The sequence below is a fragment of the Pinus tabuliformis genome, chromosome 6 (assembly GCF_031772625.1).
Source record: "Pinus tabuliformis cultivar Carrire ecotype Pingquan chromosome 6, CPIR1, whole genome shotgun sequence".
Classification (NCBI taxonomy): Eukaryota; Viridiplantae; Streptophyta; class Pinopsida; order Pinales; family Pinaceae; genus Pinus; species Pinus tabuliformis.
In genome coordinates, this window is record NC_142292.1 from 525,991,506 (window position 1) to 526,017,824 (window position 26,319).

General features: G+C 38.7%; 1 pseudogene; it reads left to right on the top strand.

The window, feature by feature from the left end:
* The window catches only part of LOC149259608 (glutathione S-transferase L3-like), a 118,299-nt pseudogene extending 92,878 nt beyond the window's left edge, over positions 1-25,421 (top strand).
* The last annotated feature ends 898 nt before the right edge of the window (positions 25,422-26,319 follow it).

Consider the following 26,319-nt stretch of genomic DNA (forward strand, 5'->3'; position numbering starts at 1 on the left):
ATTTTGGTTTATGATGGTGACATGTGATCCAAGATGTTTTCTCTTATAGATGTGTAGAAAAGAATTACATGTAAAATTGCAGCTTAACATAAAAAGGTGCACATAAGAAAAGAAGAAGTAAACACATAAAAGGCAAAAAAAGAAGACACCAAGGCTTGATAATGGAGTTCATCCAATTCGGACTATGTCTCCAGGCGTAACTCAACAATGGGAAGGCATTTCTTATTAAATGACATGAAAGCAAAGAGAATTAAATTCATCAAACTGTCCACAAGAGGCCTATACCTCCAATCTGCAAGATGGCTATGAAATGAATGCCTGATGATGGAAAGGTAAGCAATGCAAAAGCATCCCATAGCAAAGAAAGGGGCTGGAGTATGTAAATTGTCCAAAACAGACCAACATGTGCTCTCGGCCTCCTGCGAAACAATGTGCTGCCACCCAAAATTGCGTCCTCCCTGCTCTTTCCAATCATCGTGTTTTATAATGGGTTCTTTGGACAGAAACCCATTCAAATCGGGGCTTGCTTTAGTTCATTATAGAGGTTGGTAAAGGGGAAGGATCAGTGGTGCAACTACCTCTCAAAATGGCATTTTTATCGTTGAGGCGTTAAGACCTCAAAACCCCGAGAAACGCTGAAAATCTGGTCCAAAACCATTCACCCGAACTTCAAAAAACCTAAAATCGAGCGTACTTTCCATATTGTGTTAGGTCCCTATAATACTAGTGATTACCCCATTACTATTGTAGTTGTATCCCTTATTAATATTGCTATGCCCCTATTGTCCCCATATTGTTATTACTGTGCCCCATAGAATCCCTCTATTGTTATTTTTGTGGCTTTATATTATTATTGTTAGGTCGGTTGGGTTATATGGTGACTCCTTAGACTCCTATATATAGAAAGGAGGTTTTGTCATTTGAATCATCCAAGAATTGTTCATTTGTGTAATGTAAAGGAGGTTTCCCCTCGAAGAGGCTGAATTCTAAGGTGTTCAACTATCTTTTCTATCTTTTTGTGAGCTGGTTTCATAACATTTGGTATCAGAGCATTGGATTCTAGGGTTTCGCTGCTCCAAATAGGTCATCGTGGCATTTTCGCTATAACTTTTTTTATACGACGTTTTAGAAGCTAAAAACAAAACCCATTTGAGAAAAAATCGCACTAAACCTTGGGTCCAAATTTCAAAGCTTTTTGCACTCTATTTATGGAGATATGATCTGAGGAAGTTGGTCTTTCTGCATACTCCTAAATTACATTCCAAACAGGTGACCTAGGAAAAATCGTCATAACTTTCTCTCTGAGCATCAGATTGAAATTTCATAAGAAGGTAAAGAAATAGGACGGACTATAGTTTCTTGTATATATTTTTTAGAGCCAAAGGTTGAAATAGTGACTCGTTGCATGTCGTACAAGTCTGCTCTACTAAACTAGTCTATAATCAGGTCACTGTGGGAGATTTGGCATAACTCTTCCCTGGAGAATCCAATTTGGATCAGACTAGTGGCATTGGAAAGAGGACATAGAGGGCTACCACAAATCGTAAGTTTAGAACTGGATGATTTGAAATTACAAAGATACATCAGATTCAATATCAAGTTCCTACAAAGTGGAAAAAGGTGTGTATTTTTTTAAAATTTTTCATAAGCTTGGTCTGAAAAATTAGTTTGAAGGAATTCAAAAGGCATAGTAAAGCATTATTATCAATAATTGATGCCTCAAGGAAAGAAAATTCAAACACCTAGTAAGCAACCTGAAAGCTCTAGCATGACTCATGAAGAAGAGGAAGAAATGCAACATGATATATCAAAATTATGAGACCAAGTGCACTTGCACAAAAAGGAACAGAATCTAAGATGGATGGTTTAAAGAAGGATGTAGAAGCTAAGATCGATGGTTTAAAGAAAGGCATAGAAGCTAAGATGGATTATTTAAAGAAAGGTGTAGAAGCTAAGATGGATGATTTGAAGATAGATTTGAAGACAAGCATGGGAGATTTGAAGACAGGCATGGAAGATTTCAAGACAGATTTGAAGACAGATTTAACAAAGTTTCTACAAGAACTGCTTACTAATGGTGAAAGGGTAGTAAAGGAAACTCATGATGAGAACAAAATAAATGTTAATCATGATTTCATAGACTATAATGTTGGATCAAAGACCCACCATATTCCAAAAATCGATATGAGGAAGTTTGATGGCAAGGATCCTGCAACATGGATATTACAGATGGAGCAATTTTTCGATCTCAATAATGTGCAAAACACACAAAAGGTACGTATTGAAACTTTATATTTGGATCCAAATCAGTTTGTATTGTATCAATGGCTTTGCTCTCATAAACAAATTATCACTTGGGAAATTTTTACGGAAGAATTAATAGCACATTATGAGGATACAAAAAGAAACACTTTTTTTAGCCAATTGATAAGTCTCAAACAAAAGAGTTCAATAATCGAGCATATTGAGGAGTTCCAAAAATTGAACATAAGGGTAAAAAATATTCTAGAGGAGCATAGGATTGATGTGTTCATAAGGACTTTAAAGGATAATATCCAACATGATGCTTGCCTTTGTGAACCTGATTCATTAGAGAAGGCATTCAAGTTACCAAGAAAAATGGAAAACAAAACTATGACAACCAGGAAGCATATCACTCACAACTATAAAGATGGAAGTGTTCTTTCCCCTAGTCTTCCACAACCTATAAGGTTGACACCACAACATTTGGAAGAAAAAAGAGCAAAAGGGCTTTGTTATAGTTTTCATAGCAAATACGCTGAAGGTCATAAGTGTGTTGAGAAGAAATTATTCTACATAGATTGTGAAGAGGAAGAAGAAAAGGAGCAAGAAAGGTCAAAAGAAGAGGATATACTCCAGGAAAAAAGCCTAGATAGAGAAGAAATGAATCCGACCATATCTTGTAATGCATTGGCTGGAATTACCACTCATCAAACCATCAATATAGAAGTACAAATAAAGAAGAAAAAGGTAATAGTGTTGATTGATTCAGGAAGTACCCACAATTTTATTCATTGTGAGATAGCAAAAGAATTGAATTTCTTCTTATATCAAGGATAAATGAAGCAAGGGAGGAATGGAAGAATGATGAAGAAGTGTGGGAAATTATTCGAAAGTTACAATAAGATTCCAGTACATTTGATACATTTAGCTGGAAAAATGATTCATTATAGTACAAAGATCACTTATACCTCTATAAGAATTCCCAACTCAAACAAAAGATTCTTATGGAATTGCACACTTCTCCCTTAGGAGGGCACTCAGGATTTTTAAAAACTTACCACAGGGTTAAGAAGGAATTTTCTTGGGATGGCCTTAAATCGGATATTCAAAATTTTGTGGTGGAATGTTTAGTTTGCCAACAAAATAAAGTGGAAACAATTAAGACCCCGGGTCTATTACAACCTTTATCCATTCCAAGCCAACATTGGGAGGAGGTTTCAATGGATTTTATCACAGGTTTACCCAAGTCTAAGGGAAAGAGTGTCATCATGGTGGTACCTGACTGACTTACCAAGTATGCACACTTTTGTGCATTATCACATCCATTTAAAGCCAATATAGTTTCTATTGCATTTATGGAAACAATTCAAAAGCTACATGGAAATCCAAAGATTATTGTAAGTGACAGAGATCCCATTTTCACTGGAAATTTTTAGATAGAATTATTTTCTTGTCTTGGTACTCAGTTAGCTCATAGCTCATCTTATCACCCTCAATCTAATGGGAAAACTGAGATAGTAAACAAATGTTTGGAAGGATATCTTCGTTGCTTTGTATATGATAAATAGACACAATGGGTCAAGTGGTTGCCTCTGGCTGAATGGTGGTATAACACTTCCTTCCATGCAACAACAAAAATGACCCCATTTATGGCACTTTATGGATATCAACCACCATTCATCACATCATATTTCAGAGAAAATTCTAAGTTTCAAGCAGTGGAACATCACATCGAACATCAACAACAAGTCCTCCAACTCTTAAAGGATAACCTCGTGTTGGCACAGAATAGAATGAAACAACAGACAGATCAACATCGCAGCGAAAGAAGTTTTGATGTAGGTGATTGGGTATTCCTGCGGCTACAACCATATAAACAAATGTCCCTCAAGAAAGATAAGAAGGATAATAAATTAAAACCAAAGTATTATGGTCCATACAAGGTGTTGCAAAAGATTGGTACAATGGCATACAAATTGGAGCTTCCTGCAGCTTCTCGAGTGCACCCAGTTTTCCATGTTTCATGTTTAAAGAAGGTTATAGGTGACAAGCTCCCAGTTCAAACAATATTTCCAGAACTTGACGAGGAAGGAAATGTTATATTGGAACCGGAAGTAGTCACAGAAACAAGAAATCGACAGCTATGAAATTGATCAATTTCGGAGTATCTCATCAAGTGGAAGAACTTATATGTTGAAGATTCCACATGGAAGGATGAGAATTTTTTATAGAAGCATCCAAAACTACTCAAGCGTTGAGGACAACACTTTTTTGAAGGAGAGGGCATGTTAGGTCCCTATAATACTAGTGATTACCCCATTACTATTGTAGTTGTATCCCTTATTAATATTGTTGTGCCCCTATTGTCCCCATATTTTTATTACTGTGCCCCATAGAATCCATCTATTGTTATTTTTGTGGATTTATATTATTATTGTTAGGTCGGCTGGGTTATATGGTGACTCCTTATACTCCTATATATAGAAAGGAGGTTTTGTCATTTGAATCATCCAAGAATTGTTCATTTGTGTAATGTAAAGGAGGTTGCCCCCTCGAAGATGCTAAATTCTAAGGTGTTCAACTATCTTTTCTATCTTTTGTGAGTTGGTTTCATAGCATATTAGGTCCGTGCTGAGGTCGCAAAATTGGCATAGCGAGGGATGTCCAGTCCTGGTTATTGAGAATGATCGACTGCCGATCTCTGATATAGGCGGTGACCGATCACATTAGCATCCCACACATATATTGCCTCGAGTATCTAATAATGGTTCCGTCGATCCAATTAATCACCGATCGAAACATGCCATCGCCAATATACATATATGTAAGACCTCCGATCGGTTACCTCTGATTCGTCAATCTGATCTGATTAGAGATCGGCGATTGGGGGTTCCACTGCTCCTTGCTTAAGTCTACCTCTATGCGACCTCCGATTGCGATTTGGCCTTAAAGGCTTAACTCCCATTTTCAAAGGAAAATCCTCATTTTCTTAAGGATCGAAGAATCCTTCTTTTAGCAATAACTCGTCCTTCTTTTAGTAATAACTCCATCATCCAAACTTGGATTGAAGTACCATTTACGCCATTGGAATTAGGAAGATGAGATCTCCACTCTGGTTCTGAGTTGACTTCATTATAGTCACTTTGATTTCTGAGTTTTTCCATGCCATTGTATTTGAAGATCCACCTAGATCAATCCTCCCCATTGAGGAGCTTTTGGACCACCAAAATCTTTTCATTAGTCAATTGGCAAGTGAGGGAATTGTTCCCTCACTTTCTTATTCTCCATCCATTTGGCCTTACTGGGATGCATTCCCTTGAATCCAACTCGAAGGTACTCTTCATCTCGTCGCCATGAAGTCCTAGTCCTTTTGTCAAGGATGATGCCTTTGGGCAACTCATCGAGATATTCTGGTGCAAAATCATCGACGATAGGAACTGTGCCCACCTCATCAATGTCCACGACCAAAGGTGGTTCATACATCTTCAGGTTCTCTACATTCACTACTAAATACATCTGCATATATATTGGCAAGTCAAGACAAAAGGCGTTGTTCCCAATCATCTCCAATATGGTGAATGGTCCATATCGGATTGGCCACAACTTCTTTCCTTCTCCCTTCATCCTATCTTTGCTGATGTTGAACCACACCTTGTCACCCACTCGGAATTGATGGTCGACTTGGTGTTTATCATGTCAAGCCTTATAACGGGCTTGACATTTTTCCAACTGCTCTTACACTGCTTGGTGAATCAATTGGATTCGTTGAATCAATTGCTGAGCTTTGTCTCTATCATTACATCAACTGAAGCCATCCTCCCTTCCAAAGGCCATATCAAAAGGGTCCTTGTTATATACATTTTTTGGCACTGCAACCCCAAGCATAAAATGTCCATAAAACAAGGGCTCCTAAGTTCCTAAAAGTGTTGTTCCAACCCTTAAAGGAACAAGGTCAACTGATTACAGCTTCTCCCAGAAGTTCTCCATGGAAAAATACTCAGAACTCGTCAAAACAGGATCATTTCACCTACTCCATAGGCAAAGTGCATTGCATCTCACCTAAGTACACTCAGTGGGTGCGTTGCATTTCAAAAATCCCTTCTATGGGGTGCGATGGGCGAGAAGAGACAAATGGCAGTGTCAATCCGCGAGGTGGAGAAGCATGGAATCTTCCAAAAACTTCTCCTGTGACACTTGCCTTTCTGAATTCGACCAAGGGTGAGTAAGAGATAATCAATCTCCAAGTGGAAGCAAGAACTATCAGAGGGAAGACACTAATCAAATCACAAGCTGACTCATCTCCCTTACAGATATCTATATATGGATCCCTCATCCCAGAGATCCAGAGGCTGGAATTTTGCATCTTGTAAGGAATTTCTGTTGGTTTCTTGAGGCAACACCATAGTGTTGGGTGATCTAAGCTTTGCATGAGGTGAAGAAGGGCTTACCTGCTGAGAGGATGATGTTGGGTGAGAACAACTGGTTGTAACTCTCTTGGCTCTTTCTTATTTTCAATAAAGCTATTCAAGTTTTCCTCCATACTCCTGTGTAATCTATGTTTTGTGCATTTGTATGGTTAATTTACATCTGATCCTAGATTGTTTGTGATAATAGATCCATGTTCTCATATAGTGTTATGCTACTTTGATTCTACAGGTACTCTGTAAAGCTGGGTATATAAGGAAGTAAGTAGCAAAGGACTATCAGAAGAGAGAGGAATCGAGCAAGGAACCAAGCGCAAGACAGAGGTTGGTCTCCTCTATTCTTCTCTCATCTATCTTTCATAAAGGAAAACGAAAGTGGTTTTACTTTGTTTGTTTCTAAGGTAGCTACCACACCTTAGTGGGATTAGCAGTTCTGCATAGACACTTTTCCCTGTAACAAAATGGCGACTCCACTGGGGAGCGACTAGGTTGTTTTTTTATCTACATTTTTTTAATTTATAAACTTACAGACGGAGCCTGAAGTTGAGCCAGGTAGCTTTAGAACTGCATTTGCTATGAAAATCAAAAGTAGATAAATGCCACTTCAGTCAATCTCCAGGTTTTGTTTATAAATTAAAAAACTAGTTTACAAACTCTCTAATTTCCGTTGTGGTGGCTCGAGTAACCTCCTTAGATCTACGCCTGTTGTTGATTTACTGATTACCACTTTCTCAGCCAAAATCCCTGAACGGAACTGCAAACTGTGACCCAGAACCCAAGCAAAGTCTCGTCCCTAGCCCAGTGCACACTCTGTTCTGTGAATCTGAAATTCAGCCCACTTCCTGAGTGTAGTAAGTGCACTGCATTTCAAATTCACTATGTTACAGGTGCGCTGATCAGACTACTCATTGTTCCTAAATTTTGGTTTCTGTTCACTCTTTTCAAATCTATTCAAGAATTTTTCTGCCTGTAGTTAGTACACCTCTGTTTGAAACCCCTTTCCTTGCTGATATTCCGTCTCCATTGTGCAAAGAACTGTAAATGTTTTTGTGTATTTGTTGAGTCATTTTCAGTTCTCCTTTGCAAAAAAGTAACGTAATTGTACTGTCGTTTCTTGATTTGAAAGTGTTGCAAGTGTCGTTTTCAGTCATAGAAGAGAGTTTGATTTCTCTTGATAGTCGATTACCCTGTTACTATTGTATTTGATCCGAATTAGTAGTTTTTCTAATGTTGAAAGCAAGTCTTCATTTCCAAATCGCAATGTGTTGTCATTGTCTTCATTTTGATTTTGAAAGGAAACTTGTTAGTAATTGTAGCTTTGAAAAGTAATTCAGATTTGTGCATTAGCTTTCTTTTTATCATTCACATATTAAGAAGGCTGAAAACAAATACATGCATGTGCATTTGCATTTAGACTATTTGATTGGTTTGATTTAGGACAGTGCATATAGTGTGTGCTCTTTGCTCTTTGTTGAAAGAATTTTGTCCTTCTTTCCTTAGTAGCTAGGATTTTCATTGCACAAAGAAGATAAAAGACTGTTTATCATCTTAGATTGCATTTTAGGAATTGTACATCTACATCACACGGTGAACCTGAAAGGCAAATTTCTTAAACAAGATCAACTATAAAATAAATTTAATGAATCTAACAACGCTTTGGAACCTAACACACAACATTTAGAAGTCGAGGCTAGAGACGTATTCCGGCATCGTAAAGCTTGGTAACTGTTGTTCTCACTGTTGGTTGGGTGATTCCTCCACTTTGAGACGATAAGTGCCAGTACGGACTTGTGCTCCCACGTACCATCAGGTACATTTTGGGAGACCACAATAGGCTTAATCCTTTATCCATAGGAAGCCGTGTCTGTCGCCCTATCGATCGCAATGCACTGAACACAACATTTGGGAAGATTGACTGTCGTATCGTAAAAAGTATTCTCCAGTTTTGTGATTGGTTTGGTAATCCCTCTGCCTAGATTTCCAGAGCAGTCCCTTTCATTCCTTTTCAGACTCCTTAACAGAAAAGGTCCATCTGAGCACTTGTCACTTCAGGCTCATTAAAAATCGAAGGCGACTAGAGTCATATTTTGTTTTTTCTCGACTCATTAAAATTGAATAAACAAGTTGTGTCAAAGCGTCTAAAATTTATTTTAAATGGAATAATTGTCACCTTTCCTACATTGGTCTTAGGTTGAGAAAATGGAGTCTACCAACCAAGGAGTTCCCCTTGGAGGAAATCCTAGTCCCTTCTCCTCTTGGGGAGATGTTGGTGCACCCCACATGGCCACATTGTCACTTCCACGATTGACGATTGGCTTGCCCATATGGCTTTTCTCAACCTCCGTCGTTCGGAACACCGCGATTCCTGAACAATCGAGTCAACAAATAGACAATTCCAGAGTTACCCCCCAACCCTCTACCTCGTCCAATTCTTCCTCTCCTCCTTCCTCTTCAATTGATGTGGCTGGTAAAGCCAAAAATCAAGTATCTGAGAAGAAGAAGGAAAAGAAGAAGAAAGAGAAAAAGAAGAAGGGGCCAAAGGCGAAAGGTGGCAACCAAGCATCGTCTAACGAAAATCCACACACTGCACCGACCAGGTCTAAATCGCCATGTGTCATTTGCAAAGGAGACCACTACCATAGAGATTGTCCCTGCATCCCTCGGATCTTAAAGGACTGGTCTCCTCGTTTGCACAACCCGGTGTCATCAACCTCTGATGATCATGTTGAAAACACACCGTCGACTAGTGAAAGTGAAGTCCCTGGACAAAAAGGAAAGTGCAAATTTCCTTGTAAACTGTGTGAAGACGATCACGCCATCCATCGTTGTCCCTTCTTAGATGAGGCTAAAAGAGTTTTGGACGATCGTCCGGTTTCACTGTTACGACTTCCTCCTGGATATAAGAAACTCTTTCCGAGTCCGTCGCTAGTTGAAAATCCGGCTGACCCACCCAGGTGGTCGGCCAAAGCATCTATCATTGAAGATAAACCTTCTGAACCCATACCAGACGAAAGTCAAAAGGTCGAGGCGGCAGTTGACCCGGTCTTGCCTTCAGAGGTTCCATCTTCAGATGATACAGTCATCGAAGAGAACAAGGATGACACCGTCCAAATTCTTTTCGTAAGCACAAACTCCGATGAACATGGGGGAAATTCACCCATTCCTTTACTACAGGAAGGAATTTTTTCAGAGTCGTACCCGGCCATCTATTCGGTCCCACCTCCAAGCAACCTAGTTTTTTCCTTCGACTGGAATCAGCTAGGCAGACCCCGTTTACCGGCTAGTGTACCATTCCGAATCATTGCTCAAGTATATATAATGGTTATGGGTGGTACCATCATAGATGAAGGGGCTTCTGTGAGTATCCTTTCCTCGACTGCTTGGAAAGCGCTTGGTTCGCCATCGTTTTTGCCTGAGATGAGAAATCTAACAGGCTTTGACAAAGGAACCAGTCGACCGTTAGGGATCCTTCCCAATGTTCCCATAACATTGAGAGGGAAAACCGTTCAAATGAATGTAATGGTAGTCCAAGTACCCCTATATTATAATCTACTCCTTGGATGAGACTATATTTATTGCATGGGAGCCATTGTCTCATCACTCGTTAGAGTAATGTGTTTTCCGCACGAAGGAAGAGTGGTCAAGCTCGTAGACCAGCTTTCAATCCCCTGTTCATGCATAGCAAATAGTCATATACCATCCCTGAATGGTATTTTCACGTAAGGAATGTCTCATCAATCTCTAGTCCGTCCACTTGATGAGCGCGAGTGATTCGGGGGACATGACTGAAACCCAGGGGACATGCACCCTGGTCTGCTTTGGCAGGAAAATTTCAGGTACAGAATAGGTCTCCACGAGAGAAATATGACTAGTTTGACACTCCCGTCCATGATTGGAAAAGGGGGTTGGAATAGAATAAGATTCCCTTGTCAAAGTTATGTGGGTGGAGGCATCTGCGCCACTCGCCTTTGTCTATTTCAGTAGGCATCGCCGAAGAAGTGTTTTGTTTGCGGTGCAGATAAAAAATCTTTGGTAACCTGAAAGAGGTAGACCTTTCCTGATAAAACAAATGTTTTGTCGGTAGAATAAGAGGTGACCTTGAAACTCTATTTTATACCTAGGGGCATGCAAACCTTTTGGCGTGAAAGCGAAGAGCGACCATTTATTTTTTTAAATTTGTAGGTCCTCTAACCCTTTAAACTCGTAGGATTGGTCATTTCCTAACTTGCATAAAGAAAGGATGTGGGGAAAAACTTTAAAAATTGTCGTTTTCATATATGAGACATTCTTATTATACGACTGGATTAATCGAGCAGTTTTAACGCGGACTTCATGCTCGTTAAAAAATAAACATAAGCAATGAGAAAATGTTTCCCCCAACATTTAAAACATAGCGATGGGTTTGCCTGAAGGGAAAATTATAGAACAAGCATATGTTATCCTCCTCAAGCTAGACAAAAATAAAGAGGTACTGGTCAGCAATGACTGGGAAAAAATTGGGAAGAAAACTTGAAGAAACTTTGTTGGTAGCAAGTCACTCTTGAACATGACACTTTCACTCCACATCCAAGTCGGGTTGGGTTGTTTCATCCACCGGTCACATCACCATGGTCACATCACACCATCCACATTTGGGGTTAATGCTACCAATCCATCATGTCAGTGTAGCTGATATGTTCAAGAGAGGTCACTCAGAGAATTCACCTGTGTCTCACCCGCTGTAATACATTTACGCTCCATTCTCTCATGACCGCCACCCTGAACCTTATATCACTAGACCGTTTTCACCTCCATTAAAACCATTTGCTCCGTTCTGTGTCATCGATGTGGGATTTATTAAGTCCCTCGTTTGACGGATCGCTTCTTGTTGACATCAACTCATTATCCAAGAAGCCGATCTAGGGACACCCCTTTCAGTACTTTGAAGCTTGCATGCCTCAATGGCAAGTTTCTCACTTCCGGTGACAGGTTTACATCAATGGCCTTTGACCGAAAGATTTTGCATGGTGTTCGATGCCAAGTCCTTTATTCAAACCACGTGAATTGTACTATAGTACCTTGAGTCATTATCATTATTGGTGATTCCTCTCGCGCCTCTTAACAACTTACATCATTGGCTGGTAATCAGGTGATGTCTTTCCATGTTTGACTCCAAAACATCTCTCACATGGATCGACTTGTACTTTGAGTGAAGATCGAAAGAGATTGAAGACCCCGGATCTAGTTTCATCCATCCGGGCTGCGATATATATTCAGGAAAATAAAGACATCAAATGTACATCATTGTTGCACAGATAATCATCCAATCAAAGGGATGATGGCTCTACTAGAATCATCAGTCTATACTCAGACGATTGTCTGTCCTATGTACATGAAAATGAATTTATAAAGCTGAGCATGCGAGTGCCCGCCTCAGCTAGATCATGAAAATATTATGAAGATAATGTATTGTATTGTATCTTATTACAGGTCTCCTTCCAACTTGAAAGAACTTCGGATCCTCATGATAAATCATTTCACTCAACATCAAAAAGATTAACGACCTCATGCTTTAGGGGGCAACTATTATAGACATTTTTGGGCACTGCAACGCCAAGCATAAAATGTCCATAAACCAAGGGCTCCTAAGTCCCTAAAAGTGTTGTTCCAACCCTTAAAGGAACAAGGTCAACTGATTACAGCTTCTCCCAGAAGTTCTCCATGAAAAACTACTTAGAACTGGTCAAAACAGGATCATTTCACCTGCTCCATAGGCAAAGTGCGTTGCATCTCACCTAAGTACACTCAGTGGGTGCATTGCATTTCAAAAAACCCTTATATGGGGTGCGATGGGCGAGAAGAGACAAATGGCAGTGTCAATCCGCGAGGTGGAGAAGCATGGAATCTTCCAGAAACTTCTCCTCTGACACTTGCCTTTCTGAATTTGACCAAGGGTGAGTAAGAGATCATCAATCTCCAAGTGGAAGCAAGAACTATCAGAGGGAAGACACTAATCAAATCACAAGCTGACTCATCTCCCTTACAGATATCTATATATGGATCCCTCATCCCAGAGATCCAGAGGCTGGAATTTTGCATCTTGTAAGGAATTGTTGTTGGTTTCTTGAGGCAACACCATAATGTTGGGTGATCTAAGCTTTGCATGAGGTGAAGAAGGGCTTACTTGCTGAGAGGATGATGCTGGGTCAAAACAACTGGTTGTAACTCTCTTGGCTCTTTCTTGATTATCAATAAATCTATTCAAGTTTTCCTCCATACTCCTATGTAATCTATGTTTTGTGCAGTTGTATGGTTAATTTACACCTGATCCTAGATTGTTTATGATAATAGATCCATGTTCTCGTATAGTGTTATGCTGCTTTGATTCTATAGGTACTCTGTAAAGTTGGGTATATAAGGGAGCAAGTAGCAAAGGACTATCAGAAGAGAGAGGAATCGAGCAAGGAACCAAGCGCAAGACAGAGGTTGGTCTCCTCTAGTCTTCTCTCATCTATCTTTCATAAAGGAAAACGAAAGTAGTTTTACTTTGTTTGTTTCTAAGGTAGCTACCACACCTTAGTGGGATTAGCAGTTTTGCATAGACACTTTTCCCTGTAACAGTCCTTTGCCAGATAACCAAAACATGTCTCGAATGGTGAACGCTGCATCAATGAATGCACTGCTCAGTTGTAGGAATGTTGTATATAGGGGAAATGTTCATCCCATAACTTGGGATGTTTCCCACAATAGCCTCGTAATAAGTGTACCACGGTATGGTTAACCACCTCTATCTGTCTATCGGTCTGTGGAAGAAATGTCGTGCTTCTTTTTAGTTTGATGTCCATCATCCTCCACAACCTAGTCTAGAACTCCCTAAGGAAGCCAGAGTCTCGATCCGACACAATTGATGTGGGTAATCCAAAGTGGACCCAAACATGCTAAAATAAAAGAGAAGCAGTCTGCTCTGTAGTAATATACTTTTTACAAGGCATAAGAATACACATTTTGCTGAAACGGTCAACGACGACATAGAAATAGTCGTGACCCTTCCTAGACAAAGGTAAACCTCCTACAAAGTCCATTGACACACTTTCCCATGGACGACTCGGAATAGGGAGTGGTGTGTAGAGCCCAAGTTTTCGATTAGAGGGCTTTGAAATAAAACACATCACACAACCCTTTACATAGCGAGTCACAATGTTTTTCATATGAGGCCAAAAAAAAATCTCTGTACATGACATAAAGGCTTCTCGACACCAAAGTGTCTAGACACAAGAGAGGTGTGGACCTCTCAAATTACATGCACTCTTTCTCCTATGGGAATACACAATTTACCAAGGTGATACAACAATTTCTCCTGCAAGTGATAGTTTTCCACCTGTGAACCATGGGTTAGTTTTACATAAACCTCCTTAAATTCATCGTTAGCATATTGTTTAGCATAACTTTCAAAAGACAACGAAGCATTATGCAAAATAACAGAGGTAGAAATAGGAGGGCGAGATAGCATATCAACCACTTTATTTCTAGTGCCCTTCTTATACTTTATTACCAGATGAAACTCTTGAAGAAAGCCCATCCACTTGAAATGACACGTTTTTTGCAACTTGGTTTGTGATTGAAGGTACTGCAAGGGCTGATGATCTGTATGGATGATGGTATCCTTGCTGATCAGGTAGTGTTTCCACGTTTTCAGTCTCTACACCAAGGCATAAATCTCCTTGTCATAGGTGGGATAGTTTATCACAGCTTGAGAAAAATTCTCAGAATGGTAACATATTGGCTTCTTTTGTTGCATTAGTACAACTCCCATGGCATAACCACTAGCATCAGTTTCAATCTCAAATGGTTGTTGGAGATCAGGTAAGGCTAAGACTGGTGCACAGTGCTAATTTTTTCCTTCAATGTTTCGAAGGACTTATGTTTTCTTCCTCCCCATTGGAAGACTTGTTTCACACTTGGCAATGTGTGCGAAGGTGCTACAATAATAGAGGAATTAGCAATAAATCTCCTCCAATACTGGACTGCACCTAAAAAGCTATGGACCTCAGTTACACTAGTAGGCTTAGGCCAATTTACAATTGCTTCAACTTTAGAGGGATCAATTTTTAACTGACCATGACCAACAATATGACCTAGGTAACCCAAAGAGGTTTTCCTGAACTCACACTTTGACAATTTTACAAAGAGTTTTTCCTTTTTCAGCACATCAAGCACTTTCTTTACATGACTCACATGTTCAAACCAATTCTTGCTAAAAACTAGTATTTCGTATAAATATACAAGAACAAAATCATCAATGAAAGGCTGAAATATATTATTCATAACCCGCATAAAGGTGGTTGGAGAGTTGCAAAGCCCGAATGGCATCACCATCCATTCAAATAGCCTCTGCTTGGTTTTGAAAGTGGTTTTCCACATGTCTTGCTCTGCAATTCGGACCTGGTGACAGCCACTATGCAAATCCAACTTTGTGAAATATACAACACTTTTTATTTGATCCAATAAATCATTTATGCATGGGAGGGGATATCGATTTTTCACTGATATTTTATTGAGAGCACGGTAGTCCACGCACATCCTCCAGCTGCCATCCTTCTTAGGCACTGGAACAATCGACAAACTACTTGGAGAGGAGCTCGGCCTAATTACTCCTTGGTCCAGCAATTCCTACACTTGCCTCTTGATCTCCTCCATTTCAACTACTGACATCCTGTACATGTCTATATTTGGCAAAGGGGCATCATGCAATAGGTGGATTTTGTGTTGGATTTCCCTCTTCAAAGGTAGTCTCACTGCTCCTGAAATAGTTCATTATAATCAGAAATCAGTTGCATTAATTCCTATTTATGCTTGCCATCGCATCCCTGGAAGGCATCAACGAATTCGACATCCTTCTCCCTTACGACCATAACCATGCATGTTTTACTGGAATTCACTAGTCATTTCATCTACCCAACACTTACGAGGCTGGCATTAATCTTATTTTGATGAGCCCGCACTATGTATTCTACCCCATCCTTAGTGATGTGATATTTATTCTCATTGCGGAGAAAGACTGCTTTCTTGTCGTACATGTATGGGATCCCTAATACCATGCCACAGATATCAAGTGGGATTACATCCATTTCTACTTTGTCTACTAGCTTAGACGCAATCACAAATTTTACCTTGCACTGCTGGGTAACTCATGGAAAATTTTAGGGGCTAATGTTTGCCCAGTGGGCTAATTTTCCATAATATTTCCACAAAAATTATTTGCCAATTTCCAATTTTATAAAAGATGATTTGCCCAAATTTTAGAATATAAAATTATTTTACCTTAAAAATCGCCAACATTATTTAGAGACTATATATAAAATCATTATAAATTTGAATAATTTTACAAATATATCAATAAACATTTTATAGTTTGCATATTAGGGATTAGTGAGATTCGTCAATTTTTTTAAACTTCAAGAAAATTTTCCATCCTTAAAATTTTCCTTGGATCCTAGGTTACATTCAATTTAGCTTTATCATGTATCCATCCCAACGGGTAAGGCTTTGGGTGTGGTTTCGTTTCTAAGCCAAGCTTCTTTACCAGGGATTCTACAATTAAATTTGCTTGGGACCCAGTATCAAACAAAGTTTCTACTTTGGTGTGATTTACTACAACTCTGATATGAAATAATTCAATTCTTTTTCTATCATTTGAAATGGACTCATCTACAAAACTGGTGCTTCCATGTGATTTAGAATCAACAAGAAGTGTAAGGGTATCTTTTGTTCCCATTGATGTGAACAACGCTTCATCTCTCAAATCTGATCCCAGGTTTTGTTGTACCGTTGTCATTGTTTTTTGCTTCCCTTTTCCTACATACATCTTTGGACTCTTTTCTGGGTATTGCTTCTAACAATGATCATCATCGTGTCCTTCTTTCTTGCAATTATTGAAATAAGGTTGCTCTCCCTCTTTGGCTGTTGTTGTTTTCTTCTCCTTCCCTTTCCATTTTGCTTTGGATTTGCCATTGGGAGGTTTGAATGGTGGCTTTCTGGACTGGTCCTCTCTTTCGTTCTTGCCTCTATTCTCAATATGAATTGCTTTCACACTAGTTGCGTCAATAGTGGTTGGTTCAAACAACAATAATGAATGCTAAATATAACTATGTAGTGATCTAATATACTTATTTACAACTTCAGGTGTATCTAGTGTAATAACACAGAAGTAAAATCAGACCATGAGGAAAAGAGCTTACCCACATTTTTACTGCTCTGCAATTTACTCTCCCACCAAAAGAGAGCTATTCTACCCAACCATAGAGAGGCCAGCTGGATTTTTGCCTCGTCCTCTACAATTTGATGAATCCTGCAGTATACCTCAATTTGCTTGATCCAATTGTTAAGCTTTTACGTTACTTTCACCATTAAACACAGGAAGATCAAATTTAACATCTAATTTAAAAAAAGGTTTCTTAGATGCATCCTTTGGATTTCTCTGATTATGGTGGTGAGAGGAAGAACCTTCACTCCCAGAAGGAGAAGGAGGGGGGTCTTCTCCACCATTCTCATGTGTTGAACCTTATCCTTCTGGGTTCCTCTCTTCTCCTTTTTCTAGTCTTATAATCAACTGACTGATATTTTCGACCATTGAATAGAAAGTCTTTCTGAAATTGCACTCCTCTTCAATATGAGATTCCTCTTAAGCCATGTTTCTTCTCTGAGGTGCACACCCTGCTTGTGGATCAAAAGGTACTAGATTCCCTTCACCTCTTTGAAGTCTGCCTCTTGTTAGCATGAAAACATGCAATTCACATTTAAAAATCCCTCCTCTGACACCACTTAATCCAAGATGTTTTCGCTTATATATGTATAGAAAATAATTACATGCAAAAATGCAACTTAACACAAAAAGGTGCACATAAGAAAAGAAGAAATAAACACATAAAAGGCACAAAAATAAGACACCAAGGCTTGATAACGGAGTTCGTCCAATTCAGACTACGTCTCTGGGCCCAACTCAACAATGGGGACGCCTTTCTTATTAAATGGCATGAAAGCAAATAGAATTACATTTATCAAACTATCCACAAGAGGCTTATACCTCCAATCTACAAGATGGCTATGAAATGAATGCTTGATGATGGAGAGGTAAGCAACGCTAAAGCGTCCCGCAGCAAAAAAAGGGGCTGGAGTATGTAAATTGTCCAAAACAGACCAACATGTGCTCTCTGCCTCCTGCAAAACAGCGTGCTGCCACCCAAAATTGCGTCCTTCCCACTCTTTCCAGTCACCGTGTTTTATAATGGGTTCTTTGGACAGAAACCAATTAAAATCGGGGCTTGTCTTGGTTCATTATAGAGGCTGGTAGAGGGGAAGGATCGGCGGGTGTAACCGCCTCTCAAAATGGTCTTTTTATCGTTGAGGCAATAAGACCTCAAAACCCCAAAAAACATTGAAAATCTTGTCCAAAACCATTCACCCAGACTTCAAAAAACATAAAATCGGGCGTATTTTCCATATCGAGTCTGTGTTGAGGTTGCAAATCGGGATAGAGGGGGATGTCCAGTCCTGGTTATTGGGAATGATCGAATGCTGATCACCGATATTGGCATTGGCTAATCACGTTGGCATCCCACACATATATCACCCCGAGTATCTAATAATGGTTCCGTCGATCCGATTAATCACCGATCACAACCTGCCACTGCCGATATACATATATGTGAGACCTCCAATCTACCAGTCCGATCTGATCGGAGATGGGCGATTGGGGGTTCCACTACTCCTTGCTTAAGTCCGCCTCTCGGAGACCTCCGATTATGATTTGGCCTTAAAGGCTTAAGACCCATTTTCAAAGGAAAATCCTCATTTTCTTAAGGATCGAAGAATCCTTCTTTTAGAAATAACTCCATCATCTGAACTCGGATTGAAGTACTGTTTGCGCCATTGGAATCATGACGATGAGATATTCACTCTGGTCCTGAGTTGACTTCATTATGATCACATTAATTTCTAAGTTTTCCATGCCATTATATCTGAAGATCCACCTGGATCAACATGTGATTTATGATGATTGATTTTGGGCTAATCAGATGTGATATGTTTATTCATGATGACTTGATCAAACAGCTAGTTTGACTTGTTGTGACAGGAAGTAAATAGGATTTCAAGTGTACCTTATTGATGAGCTACCAATGAGGTATGATGTGGATTTATTTTAAATCAAATGGAAGTTTTGTGTTTGGTACAAGAAGAATGGAAATGCCCAGTTTGGTGGTTGAAACTAACTACAAGAATTAGCAGCATTAGTGAAATAAATTGGAACAGGAAGCAGTATGTTGGTAAAGCACTTTAGGAACGAGGCCATTGTGGGACATTGGTACCCAATAGTGTCCATTGATTTCCATGAGCATGCTATAACCGATATGATGGTTTTAAGGCATGGATATTCCTTTGTTTTTGTATCTTTTGATGTGAGGAAGCCTTGCCAAGGGATGGACTACCTAGGATGGGAGTTCTAGCAAAACTTGTAAGGTGTGTGATTGCATAGAAGGGGGGTGATTGGATTGCCTGAGGGGATGTGTAGTAGAGAAGGGAAGGTTGAGGATATATTTGTTTTGGTCATTAGCATTTCCAGATGGAATCAAATGCACATTAGGAGTGTACCCTAGAACAATGAGTTAGTAACTCTTCAATGAGAGGACAAGTGACATAATATTATAGCGCTGGACACTGGATGCAGATTTGACTTTGGCGGTGGATTATGGACTTCCTTGGAAGGAGGTGAATCCTGGTATTACTTTGAGGGTGGAGGTGTGAGCCTCCGGATTCCCTTGTTGCGGATGCAGGTATTGTATCCTTTTATTTGTTGGTCAAGAAAATTTTCATATGTTCATATGTGTGTATTATTGTCAATACTATATCAAGTTGGATTTATAAAGCTCCATAGACATTATGATTATTTTTTGGGTGAAGCAAATGTGTATGTGTGTATATGTGATTATTATTGTAAATACCATAATGAGTTGTGTTATAAAGCTCCCGTAAATAGTATGATTGTCATGTTTTATTAGTGGTAATTGTTTATACTACAATGAGATGTGTTATAAACATCCATGGGCAGTATGTTTTATTTTCAGCAGTCTTGTTGGCTATAGGTGTCATTGAACATCGAGGACGGTGTTCCCCCAAGGGGGAGGGTTCTATAACAACCATGGTTAAAAATTCATGTAGATATAAAATATAATACCATGATCATGGCACAGATATTCCAAGTTGAATGGTCGGAAAGACATCCTAGTGTGTGTGTTCATTCAGTTTATTATGGCTAAGGAAATTGGCGAAGACAATGACAGAGGATTTGGAAAGGAAAAATGGAATTTTGGCACATTTATTTATGAAAATAATGGAAGTTAGGAGAAAAGGGAGGTGAAAATTCACAGGTGGCATGTGAGGAGGAAAATGAAGGAAAATAATGGAAAATGAAGAAAATAGAGGCCTCATTGATAAAAAGGATTTTGAGGATCAGTTGGGGCTTGGTGAGTGTAAGCTTTTGCTTAGACTTTTGTTAGTTCAATTTTGGAGCTCTCTCTCTATTATCTCTCTCTCATACTCTTGGCCACTTAGAGTTCTCTTGGAGCACTCTTGGAGAGTGTGGCATACTTGAATTTTTGGAGAAATAAGGAAAAGGAAGAATAGGAAAGCACAAAAGGACATCGAGATTAGCATCTACAATGGGTTTTTCTTGCGGGTACCGAGTTGCATGTATGTTTTCCTCACTAGTTTTAGCATGCATGGAATATGCATATGGTTTTCTTGAACTTTTTTGGACAATACTACTTCGCACTCCTCCTGTAGGGATGATGGTGGTGATGGCAATAATGTCTCTCGGAACCAGAACTAGAATAGAACCCATAGGAACTACCCCTCCTATCAGGTGTATCCAATGACATTCCACCTCTGATTGTATCATCTGTGTCCAACCTATATCATGAACAAGACCTTCTACCATAATCCCCATTAGTCTTCTCCTCTTGCCTATCTCCATGACTAATCGTTAGTTGTCCCTGTTTATGCAAATCTGAAATATTTTGAAGGATAACTACATTACTTCTACTTGCTTTTCTTGAGCTATGGAAAGCCTTTTCTGTGTCTCAATCAACCTATTATTATCTTCCTTACAACTTATGAGTTATGCCTTCAAACTTCTTAGTATATCTATTATATTAAAATAATACTCTTCTCCTAGGTACTTAACTGACCTGCCCCATTCCACTAAATTATGATCAGGCTTGTAAAGGGAGTCATGTGAATTGTAGTCCACCACTTTTCTCTTCATCTCTGATCTTCTCTTTCCTGCAAACATGCCATGTTAGATAAATAAATATACACAATCGAAATCATACCTTAGTGAATCTCAGGGGAGGCTATCACATCTACACAACTCAATTCAGATTAGCATAATATATATATATATATATATATATATATATATATATATATATATATATATATATATATATATATATATATATATATATATATATATATATATATATATATATATATATATATATATATATATATATATATATCAACATCTCAACATCATGCATAATGACACAAAATTATAACCCTAACTATATACGAGATAACCATAACCACCACAATGCATGCATAGTAGACACATATACAATTACACATGCTATTATACAGTATTTTGTCACACTTCCCATCTTGTATCCTGAAGTGTAAAAATGTCAAAAAATTTCGGTGTATTCACTATGAAACATATACTGAAGCATCCCTAAAGAACACGAGAAAAGTTTCCCTACTAAGAGTTCTAAATAAACTTGCCTAAAAACCTAGTTTTAAGGATTAGCACATTTTTCACCACTGGAGATCTGTGCTGGTAAATTATTGTACTATTCTGATGCAACGCTACCAGTGTGGCTTTTATAATGAAAACCCTCACTGACCCTCTTTAGACATTTTCTCCTAAAGTGGAGGAGAAGCTTCTCCTACTAGAAGCCTCACATTAGGGGAATTTTGAGGTCTAAATGGGCCTCCTAAGAAAAATGTACAACCAAAATAAAATTATAAGAACCAATAGGATTCAAGATGATGTTGTCAACCATGGGGGATGAATCACCATTTTTGGAGTAAAAAAAGTAAAAATTAAAAAAATAATAAATAATAAAACTACCTTTTCAACTTGTATTTTCAACTTATCTCACTAATGTTTTACTCAAATTTTGAGTGGGAGTACTCATTGGATGCAAAATTTAATTCCTAATTCAAGGATTACGCATGTTGAATACTTTCAATGGACCCTACTACACGAAAAATGAGAAATACATGAAAAACGTTATTGCATTCATCTTTTTCACGTATTTCTCATTTTTCATGTAGCAAGGTCCATTGAAAGTATGCAACATGGGTACTCATTCGATGAGGAATCAAATTATGCATCAAACTAGTGTTGTCACTTGAAATTTGAGTAAACTCGTAGGGAGGTAAGTTCAAAATATGAGTTAAAAAAAAAAAAAAACTTGTTTCCCTCTAAAATTTGATGATGTAATCTAATCTTATTTTATTATTCCCACTATTATTTTATAATTTCCTTAGGAGGCCCATTTTAGACCTCAAAATTCCCAAATGAGAACAATGAGCTGGTTACAAAGGAATAAGGATTAGAGTGAGATCTCCCATTCTTGGTCCTTGATCCTACTTTCATGGATCTTTCCCTTGAGTTGTGGAACCTATACCTCCTTTTATGGATCCTTAACTCCCTCTCCTTCCCTATAAATGAGATCCTTACTATCCACAACTGGTTGGCTATTGCTTGGTTGCCTTACTATGCCTAAATGCTTCCCATTTTGCTAAGGAGAAAGGAGTGCTTGAAGGTCTTGGCTAGGAAATGGAAACTCATCCAAAGGAGGTTTCCAAAATCAAGGCTTAAGTGGTTGTAATGCTCCCTTTACAATTATATTTATAATACATTATGTGTTTACTTTTAATAAATGTGTCGATCATTACTCATTTAGTGTGATACTCCTTGACCTATCACATAGTTTATGTTAGAATGAATTATGTTATGTATGCTTTCATCGTCTCTATTTGATCTTCCTTGTAGGTATTCATCCACGATGGCGTAGAGAGGATTGAACTTGGAGGCGAGAAGATCGATAATGATATCAACGGGTGTTAGCATTAGAGTGGGGTAGGTCATCTATCTTACTTTGTATTTTTTGATATAAACTAGGAAAGTTTGCACATATTTGTCTAGTTCATCACTAGATCCTCCCATAGGACTAGAGGGATAGTTTCTATCTGCAGAAAGGATTGCATGCACAACAAAATGGTGACTCCATTGGGGAGCTTATAGCCCTTCAAAACTCTTTTTTATGTTTGGTATTTGTGATTAGTTTGGCCGAACTCCTAGTAATCTATAATGTAGGTTCATCATAGGTTTGCATTCCAAGTAATTTCTCCTTTAGAGTGTCAATTCTAGATCTTTCTTTGAAATTTATTTTATTTTGCCAAGTATTTCTCATCCAGCGCGTTTTATCCAGGGATAGCTGAATTGTCAGTGCGATTTTTTTTATTAACAGTAGCGTTGAAAGACCTGTTAGCATGAGTTTTGACTATTACAGTCACACCGATCCTTAAAACTTGAGAAGTTTTAGGGTTTCTCCTAGAAAGGTCTAGTGTGTCTTGATCTCTGAAGTATCCTCTTGCTCTTTGTGCTTTGTATTTGTCAGTATTTTGTTAGATTTATTTTTGGTTTTCAAAAATCCATCCCATTGCTTGAAGTAGTGGAAGTGAATTCTTGTTGAGTCTTTAGGCCTTTAGGTCTTTAGGTCAATTGGATTTATTGTTTGTTGCTTGCGTGTGTGGAAGGAATATTGATTTGTTATTGATTGAGCATTATTTGTTCTTTTTAAATCATAATTGCATTTTCTTCGCTTTCATCTCAAAGTTACTTTTCGAGTTGTGTTAGGTTAAATTGCATGGAAAAGTCATTTGGGATCATAATTGAGAATAGATTACATTGCTTAGTTTTGAAAGATGAAAAGAAGTGCATTCCCATTTATTGAAAAGAAAAGTAAGAAAATTTGTGTAGGTGCATTTGAATTGAATTTCATTTTACTTTTGGTGAGTGCATTGCAAATAAAAGTGAAAAAAATCATGTAGGTGCATTTGAATTGAATTTCATTTTACTTTTGGCGAGTGCATTGAAAATAAAAGTGAAAAAATTCATGTAGGTGCATTTGAATTGAATTTCATTTTACTTTTGGTGAGTGCATTGAAAAAAAAAAGTGAACAATTCATGTAGTTGCATGTTAGTGAATTGAAGTTTTTCTTACCTTTGTTGGGTGCATTGGAATAGTAAAATTGAAAGATCTATTTAGGAAGATTTTCTTGTTGCATACTTGATTTTTTTATCAATGTTTGAACCTCTTCCCTATTTTAGATAGCTTTCATTGAATTGAAAAGAATCATTTTTTCATACTAGTTGCATCATAGGTGTTCAGGTGACATAGATCTTGAGCATTAAAACATAAACCTAATTGAAGATAAACTTAAAATTTACCTCAATTAACCTAAGGAACATTTTTCATTAATGAAAAACATTTAGAGGTCTAGGCTAGAGACGTGTTTTGACATCACTAAACGGGAAGCTAACGTTGATTTCCAGCATTATATCCTGGGGGTGAAATCCCATTCCACATACGGAAGTGTATAGGATCATTCTCCAGTACTTTCAGGTATATCAGAGTCGCTCCACACATGGTACGTATATAGGAACACTAGTTAGAAATAATGGAGAAATGGTTATGTGGTTGTAACGTTACCTTCTTACTTTAGGAGTTGTTCCTAGAATTTAGGAGGTTGGTTTCAACTACCTATTTTTCAGTCATGTATTTAATATGTAATATCATTCATTGTAATGCATTGAGTGAACGTGAGAGAGAGTCTCCTTCTTGTATGAGTGCAGTCTCCAGGTGATGTACACACCTGTGAGCTGCAACTCCTTCTGATTAATTCAAGTTTCATTATTTTTATCTTGGTATCAGAGCTTAGGGTAGAGGTAGCCTTTATTTTTATTTTTTTTTTGGGATGTATCATTAGTTGCACATCTGTAGTAGTAGGAGAGCTTGTAAATGTATCTGTGTGATCAGGTGGAACTGCAGTAACACCTAGAGTGAAGGGTCTCAGATGACTGATCATCTATGAGCTGGAGAAAAGGTTGAGCAATTGGCGCTACTTTTGGGTTGAAAAGTGTGCCAGAAGGGCCATTGGCGCTACTTTTGGGCTGAAAAGCGTGCCAAAGTTGAGAAATTGGCGCTACTTTTGGGCTGAAAAGCGTGCCAGAAAAATTATAACTAAAATTGGCACGGATCCGTGGCTATTAAGCGCGCCAATTTTCGTGCACTTCGTGAATTTTTATTTTCCGCAATTGGCGCGGATTTTTGGCTATTCAGAGCGCCATAGAGCCAACCTCTTTCTCTCTGGAAATCTGCAATTTTGTTTTTTTTGTAGATCGGAGTAGCCCGGTGGTGGCACGTGGAGATTCTGCTCGGTGGTAGCAGATTTGATTTGCCCAGTGGTGGCGAATCGAGATCCTTGATCGCTCGGTGGTATCAGATCGGATCTTCCCGGTGGTGGCGAAGTGAGATCCTTGATCAGCTCGGTGGTAGCAGATCGGATCTGCCCGGTGGTGGCGAAGTGAAGTCCGTGATCTGTTCAGTGGCAGCAGATCGGACTTGCCCGGTGGTGGCAGCTTAAGTGTTCAGTTGGGCAAAAATGAACAATAGTTTGGAATCATACCTCCACGAGTTTGGCAAGCTCGATGGAACGAATTTCTCCAACTGGAAGTTCAAAATGCAAACCTTGCTGGAGAGTGCAAACGCGTGGGCGATCGTCTTGGGAAATGAACAGAGAGCCGGAAATGCAACCCAAGAACAGGACTGGGATAAGAGAGAAACAAAGGCAAAAGTAATACTGAAGATGTCTGTCAAAGACAACATTATCCCTCATATTCGAAACTGCAAGTCGACCACAGACATTTGGAATACGATCAAGGGTTTGTACGAGACACAGATCTCAAATCGGGTTCTAGCACTTAAAGGGAAATTGTTTGCATTAAAGATGGCCGAAAATGAATCAGTTGGTGGATTCATGGCCAGAGTTAAAGATCTGAAAGACCAATTGGGAGCCATTGGAGAGAAGGTATCAGATTCAGATCTGGTTACACTTACACTGAACAGAATGACAGATGAATATCAGACATTCATCTCAGGGTTGTCAGCGAGGGAGAAAGCCCCATCCTTTGATGAGCTGACAGCGATTCTGCTCCAGGAGGAGGAGCGAAGACAAAATCTGAAGACCCAGAGAAATGACCTTGCTCTGATGGCAAAAAGAAGACAGCACAGAGGAAAGCAGCGTCAGTACCAACACCAGCAACAGCAACCGCAGCAGCAGCAGCAGCAGAAAGGGGCCAACTCCTTTCAAGGGAAATCATCTAGAGGTATGACTGATACTTATGTTAAGATATGTTTTTATTGTGGAAAGGCTGGTCACCAGATCAGAGAATGTTACAAGAAGCAAGCTGATGAAAGGAGAAGCAAACAGAAGAAACATCAAGGTTGTTTTGCTGAAGAAGAAGATGAAGATCACAACTATG